This window comes from Mustela erminea, chromosome 7, assembly GCF_009829155.1.
Source record: "Mustela erminea isolate mMusErm1 chromosome 7, mMusErm1.Pri, whole genome shotgun sequence".
Taxonomy (NCBI): domain Eukaryota; kingdom Metazoa; phylum Chordata; class Mammalia; order Carnivora; family Mustelidae; genus Mustela; species Mustela erminea.
This window is the reverse complement of record NC_045620.1, coordinates 26,600,964-26,608,929: the sequence shown is the minus strand read 5'-3', so window position 1 is coordinate 26,608,929 and position 7,966 is coordinate 26,600,964.

The following is a 7,966-nucleotide window of genomic DNA, read 5'->3' as shown; positions in this document are numbered from 1 at the left end:
TTCTCTATGGACACTTATGTAGAAGTTTTCATCTCTTCCAGTGTTCCTCCTGGCCAAATCTGAAGTCAGGGGGCACATCTCCCTTTGAGGTGGTAGCTGCTTTTAAAGCCTGCCTTCTGCTTAAAGATGGTGGCCATAAGTTGTTCTAATTCTCAGAAAGCCAAAGAATTTTCAGTAAAGTCTTATGGTTTTCTTGGCAATGCAATTATCATCAGTGGTATAAAGAGAGAAATGATATGTACTTCCAAGTTTGACCATTAAAGCCCTACGTGTTCTTCTCTTAATTAACCTTGGCAAACCTAGGAGCTATGTCTTCAGATGTGGTTCCACTAGGAGTCATTAAAAGATCCTATGGTACCTCACATAACGTGATAATAATTTTTTTTTAAATGTTCTTAAAGACCCTTTGTGGAACATAAGAGACTGGACTGAGAAACGAACTGAGGGTTTTGGAAGGGAGGGGTGTGGGGGGATGGGTGAGCCTGTTGGTTGTCATTAAGGAGGGCATGTATTGCATGGAGAACTGGGTGTGGTGTATAAACAATGAATCTTGGAACACTGAAAAAATGAAATAAAATTTTAAAACATCCTAAAGAAATGGACAAATGGTCCTTGATCATTAAGACATAGTTTTGTTTTGTTAATTTTTATTTAAATTCAGTTTAATTAACATATACTGTATTATTTGTTTCAGAGGTAGAATCTGGTGATTCATCAGTTGCATACAACACCCAGTGCTCCTCACTTCAAGTGGCCTCCTTAATGCTCATCACCCAGTTATCCCATCTACCCACCCACCTCCCCTCCAGCAACCCTCAGTTTGTTTCCTAGAGTTAAGAGTCTCTTGTGGTTTGCCTCCTTTTCTGTTTTCATCTTACTTTATTTTTCTTTCCCTTCACCTATGTTCGTCTGTTTTGTTTCTTAAATTCCACACAAGTGAAATCATATGGTATTTGTCTTTCTTTGATTGCCTTATTTCACTTAGCATAGTACCCTCTAGTTCCATCCACATCATTGCAGATGGCAAGATTTCATTCTTTTTGATGACATGGTTTTGTAAAGATACAACTTCTTCCTAAATTGGTTTTTTTTAAAGATTTTATTTATTTATTTGACAGACAGAGATCACAAGTAGGCAGAGAGGCAGGCAGAGAAAGAGGAGGAAGCAGGCTCCCTGCTGAGCAGAGAGCCTGATGTGGGGCTCGATCCCAGGACCCTGGGATCATGACCTGAGCCGAAGGCAGAGGCTTTAACCCACTGAGCCACCCAGGTGCCCCCTAAATTGGTTTTTTAAATTTTATTTTATTTTTTCAGTGTCCCAAGATTCATTGATTACCCATCACACCCAGTGCTCCATGCTCTCCTTAATACACACCACCAGGCTCACCCATCCTTCCACCCCCCTCCTTTCCAAAACCCTCTTGATGTAATGTCAGTCAAAATCCCAGAAAACTCAGTGAATGCCAAATAAAATTCCAAAATATTTTTATAAAATTGAAGAAAAATTAACAATAACTGTGTAGAGGATAAAAGGTCAAGATTGAGTATTCATTGTTTCTGATGGAGTCATAATATTCCATTGTATATATGGACCATATCTTCTTTATCCATTCATCTGTTGAAGGGCATCTAGGCTCTTCCCACAGTTTGGCGATTGTGGCTGTTGCTGTTATGAACATTGGGGTACATATGGCCCTTCTTTTCACTACATCTGTATCTTTGGGGTAAATACCCAGTAATGTAATTGCAGAGTCATAGGCTATCTCTATTTTTAATTTCTTTTTTTTTTAAAGATTTTATTTGTTTATTTGACAGAGATTACAAGTAGGCAGAGAGAGAGGAAGGGAGGAAGCAGGCTCCCTGCTGAGCAGAGATTCCCAATGCGGAGCACTATCCCAGGACCCTGGGATCATGACCTGAGCTGAAGGCAGAGGCTGACTCACTGAGTCACCCAGGCGCCCCTCTATTTTTAATTTCTTAAGGAATCTCCACACTGTTTTCCAAAGTGGCTGCACCAACTTGCATTCCCACCAACAGTGTAAGAGGGTTCTCCTTTCTCCACATCCTCTCCAACTTTTGTCGTTTCCTAGCTTGTTAATTTTGGGCTTTCTAACTGGTGTAAGGTGGTATCTCAATGTGGTTTTGATTTGAATTTGATTTTATTTGAATTTTTTCATGTGTCTGATAGCCATTTGTACACCTTCTTTGAAGAAGTGTCCATGTCTTCTGCCAATTTTTTGATGTGTTTATCTGTTTTGGGGGTGTTGAATTTGAGGAGTTCTTTATAGATCTTGGATATCAGCCCTTCATTTGTAGTGTCACTTGTAAATATCTTCTCCCATTCCATGGGTTGCCTCTTTGTTTTGTTGACTGTTTCCTTTACATTGCTTTTGATCTTGATGAAGTCCCAAAAGTTCATTTTTGCTTTTGTTTCCTTTGCCTTTGGAGACATGTCTTGAAAGAAGTTGCTGTGGCTGATGTTGAAGATGTTACTGCGTTTGTTCTCCTCTAGGATTTTGATAGATTCCTGTCTCACGTTGAGGTCTTTTATCCACTTCCAGTTTATCTTTTGTATCAATATGGATGGGACTGGAGGAGATTAGCTGAGTGAAATAAGTCAAGCAGAGAAAGTCCATTATCATATGGTTTTGCTTACTTGTGGAGCATAAAGAATAACATGAAGGACATTAGGAGAAGGAAAGGAAAGGTGAATTGGGGGAAACTGGAGGGGAGACTAACCATGAGAGACTGTGGACTCTGAGAAACAAACTGAGGGTTTTGGAAGGGAGGGGTGCGGGGGATGGGTGAGCCTGTTGGTCGTCATTAAGGAGGGCACATATTGCATGGAGTACTGGGTGTGGTGTATAAACAATGAGTCTTGGAACACTGAAAAAAATTTTAAAAATAAAATTAAAAAGTTTTCTTTCTTCTGAAAGAAAATAAACAGGATGGTGATTTAGCCTTCCATATATTAGAACTATTTATATGACTATAGTTGTTAAGATAGAGAAATATTGATGCAGGAATAATCATAATAACTGATGGAACAAAATAGGGAGCCCAGAAATAGAGCACATATATAGGGAACTTTAACATGTGATGGACATAAGTGGAAAATCAATGGGAAAAAGAGCAGCTATAAATTTGGGTTACTTATCAGGAAAATGCAGTTATATTCCTGCCTCTCATAAACATAAGAAGAAATAAACCCCATGTTAAAAATTTAATATAAAAAGTAAATTTTTAAAAATTTATAGGCAAAGAAATCAAGGCTGAAAAATTGTTAATTTCTTTCACTTATTCACGAATGCATGCTGAAAACCAACTGTATTCCAGACCCTCTGGAAATAGCTGGAACTTCAAAGATAAAAAAGAAACTAAGGGGTTCTTGGGTGGCTCAGCTGGTTAAGCATTTGACTCTTGATTTCAGCTTAGGTTTTGATCTCAGGGTATGAGTTCAAGCCCCACATTGGGCTCCATGCTGGGCATGTAGACTACTTAAAATAATAATAATAATAATAGTAATAACAATAAATGAAAACAGGACAAACTAAAATATTCAGGAAATCCACTTAATATCTTTCTGGCCTTATTTTAAAAAAGAATTTTCCTGGGGCACCTGGGTGGCTCAGTGGGTTAAAGCCTCTGCCTTCAGCTCAGGTCATGATCCCAGGATCCTGGGATCGAGCCCCGCATTGGGCTTTCTGCTCAGCGGGGAGCCTCTTTCCTCTTTTCTCTCTCTCTGCCTGCTTCTCTGCCTACTTGTGATCTCCGTCTGTCAAATAAATAAATAAAATCTTTAAAAAAATTTTTTAATTAAAAAAAAAAAGAATTTTCCTTTAGGAAAACATAGAAAGGGGTACCTAGATGGCTCAGTTAAGTGTCTGTCTACCTTTGCCTCAGGCCATGATCCCATGGTCCCGGGATCTAGTACCACATCGGGCTTCTTGCTTGATAGAGGGCCTGCTTCTCCTTCTTCCTCTGCCCCTCCTCCTCACTTGTGCTCTCTCTGTGTCAAACGAATAAATAAAATCTTAAAAAAAAAAAAACAGACAAACACAGAAAATGCTACTGTTAAATGAAAGACTGACAAATTGACAACAGAGTGGTCCTATCCAGTGAGGAGACCCTGACTGAGGCCCAACTATTTTGTCAGTTACTGGTCTATAGCTTGGTTGTTATCAAGCCAAAATTTAAATTGTCTGTATGATTTTATAACTTCTAGAAAAAATGTATTATTAGTCTAAAAACAGTTTAATTTATGTAATTTTGTTACATACTAAGAGTCAGTATTACTCTGCTTTTCTTGCAAAAGATTACTAAACCACAATACAAATTCCACACATTTCATACTTCCATTATAGGTGTCTTTATTGTGAAGAAACATAAAGCATAGTATAAAGTTCTTAAAGTTAAAAACCTGTAACATGTAAACATAAAATGAAACTATTTCAATGATTTTGTTCAACTCATAAAGAATGAAGAAACCAGTAAGATGTTAAGACTGGCTCAGAGAAACTGATGAATTATAATCAGCCAATGAACTCTGAAATAAATTTGCAAATAGATGTAAACCTGTTTAATATTCTAAAGGGCAATGAACTAAAACATTCAGAACTCTTTCCCACCAAACAGAAAACAAAGGCATTCAACCACTACAATTGCATCTGTCCCATTGCATTGTTATGGGAGGGAATAGTTTGCACGACTCTCAAAAAAGAATTTTTTTGCAATTATATAAGTTTTCTATGATTTAATCTCTACCTATACAAAATTTTTAAATAGCTTAGTCAGTGGAAAATTACTTAATTATACACACCTCTAATAGACTTATAATCCCAGGAGGATCTACTAGAACATGTTGAGCACTCCACTGAAAGGACACCAGTCATCTCTTTTATTTATTTCCAAATTTTAGATAATTTTTCTTAATAGTTTTTTTTGATAGAATGGTACCTTTATGAACATAACTTTATTTCAAAAAACTTATAATGCATATGTAATGCTCCAAAATACTTTTGCTTGGGGGCAGTGTTTTGTTTTGTCTGTGAAAAGAATAAATTCTTGGATCTCTAAAATAGAGACTACCTTACATGTAGCACAGTTGTTCGTTACATGTATTTAATGTTAGCATGTACCCATTGCCTCCTTCTAGACTCATTTTTTTGTTGTTTAAAATACAGTCACTTCCTCTACCCCTTTGCCCTTTATAATCCTAAACATACTCTGAGTAGAAGTTTTCTTTTTTAATCTATTATGTTTTTGGACAACAAGAGAGTTGATTTCCATAAAACAGTGAATCTGCTGAAGTCTTTAGTGTATTTTTTTAAATATTTTATTTATTTATTTGACACAGAGAGAAAGATCACAGGTAGGCAGAAAGGCAGGCAGAGAGAGAGGGGGGAAGCAGGCTCCCTGATGAGCAGAGAGTCCGATGTGGGACTCAATGCCAGGACCCTGAGATCATGATCTGAGCCAAAGGCAGAAGCTTAACCTACTGAGCCACCTAGGCACCCCATCTTTAGTGTATTTAATCTAAATGGAATAGCATCTATGTTCTATTATTTCTTTTAAACAGTAAAAAATTATATAGTAAGAATGTTTTGAAGCCTTAATCTTATAGTGAGGCAGGTTTCATAGAATATCTGGAGTCAATCTGTAGAAAATCTGGAAGCATACAGAGACTCTGGAAATAGGTTGGTTTTGAATACAAATACAAACTATTATTATTATTATTATTATTATTATTATTATTATTATTTTGTCAGAGATGTGTATTCTATGTGTATCTGAAAAGGTTTATAGGTTTCCCTCCCCTTTGGGTTCATTAACGATATTTCAACCTCTTGTAGATATACCTATAAAGGAGAGAATTTAGAATTTTTATTTCCTTTTGTAAACTTCTTCTCCCCATAAATATCATGACTACTTTCTGTCAAAATGGGAGATTTCCAGATTTTTCTCTTAAATATTTTGGAACATCCTGCCCTAAGAATAAAGCAGGAAAACAATATGAGTTTGGAGATAATCTCTGACCAGAAATTCCACATTATAGTAAGTGATACTGTAGTCATTTCAAGTAAGCTAAAGAGGGTCGCATGGATGGCTCACTCAGTTAAGCGGCTGCCTTCAGCTCAGGTCATGATCCCAGGATCCTGGGACCGAATCCCACATTGGGCTCCTTGCTCAGCAGGAAGCCTGCTTCTCTCACTGCCTCTGCCTGCCACTCTGCCCGCTGGTGCTCTCTCTCTCTCTCTCTCTCTCTCTCTCTCTCTCTCTGACAAATAAATAAATAAAATCTTTTTAAAAAATAAGCTAAAGAGAGATGAGACTTTCTTTTTGACCATTTGACTGACAACCCCACAGAGTAGAGTCTTACCTAAAAAAGAGTAGACCTGAATTTTCTCAGGTATAGGTGGTAAGTGTTAACAGACAGCCAAAATACATGGTTGAACTCAGTTTATAGTCCCTACCTGAAATACAAAGATTTTGAGCTCAAGTGTAGAGGCATGGAACCTCCGGGCCTTTGAAGGGAAATACGGAGGAAGACCTAAAAGTAAGGCCATGTGTGAATTCAGTCCACATCCTGCACTCCACCTCCACACTTCCTTGGATCTTACAAACTATGCCAACTTGTTGCATAAGAATGACCAGACTCAAAAGTTTAAAATAAATGTCTGCCATTTATTAGAATTGTTTCTCAGGAAGGAAGAAGTAGAATGCCCATCAGGCAGGGGCTTGAAATCACTCCAACCTCATGTTTAATACATCAAAATTACAGGTTTTCTCTTACAATTTAATGTACCTAAAAATCCCTGTAAGACTTGTGTTGATGAGCTGTGGAGAGAGTGAAACTGGAGAAGGAACAATGAGAGAAACTAGTGGTCTTCTGGGGAGGATGACGTGGACCTTTTGAAATAGTGAACATTAAAGACACTATTTGATAAGGGTTCTAATAGCAATCAAAGTACAGACAAATACACATTTGAACAAAGGAAGTCGCATTACTTGTTGAGAAAAGCAAAGGTGAATGGCATGGAAGATCCTTAAAAGAGTAAAAATGTACTTTCAAGGGAATGAGACATTAAGGGCTTCTTAATGAGTTGACTTTTTTCACTTTTAAGAATAGTGAACGCTTTCCTTTTGGTTATGCAAAAGCTGATATCATCATTAAATGGAAATCAGGTCGAGTTGGAACTAAAAGCACATTTTAGCGATTTGGACATGATGAGCTGAGATGAACTGAGGGATCCAGAATGAGTCCACATTTCTGGATTGAGCAACAGGGTGAATTGTAGGTGTTGATTATTTAAAAGGGAAGATGAGGGAAAAGCCAGACAAACAGAGTTGGAATTCAGTTTGGGAAATTGTGTCTGTGATGGCTGAGTAACCCAAGAGAACCTAGCAAATACATAATCCAGTATGGGAGTCTGGGCCTCAGAGATGTTGTCTGGGTTGAATATGTAAACACAGAACTTGCCCAAGATCACACAGCTTCTGAGCAGTGATGGAGAACAGGGAACAAACCCCTCTGACCACATTCATGCTTCTTTCTTGAAAATGTGCAAAACCCAAAGAAATGGGAATCTGTGCCTTAAGCCTAGAATTACACAATCACTTCCCTCTACCCAAACTGCTAAAATAGAAAGTCTGAAATATTACATTTCAGCTACTGTGCTGAACCTGGGACAAATACTATCTTATAAATATTCAAAGTTTTGTCTAATCATGCTATTTATGCCAGAAAATTTGTGTCCCTTCTTGAAACCTTGCTTCTGCCAAGCCCATATTCCCTGCTTGACAAATACATCTGAGTGTCAGTGAATCTCAAAGATATAAACATTATTAAATTTTCCCACCAAACTTCTAAGTCCCATGAAAATTAAAATCCAACTGTATAACTTGGTCATTTAGTGAGTACCTGGCCTTTGATCCATTGGTCTGGGCTGAAATTATCATTTGTCTA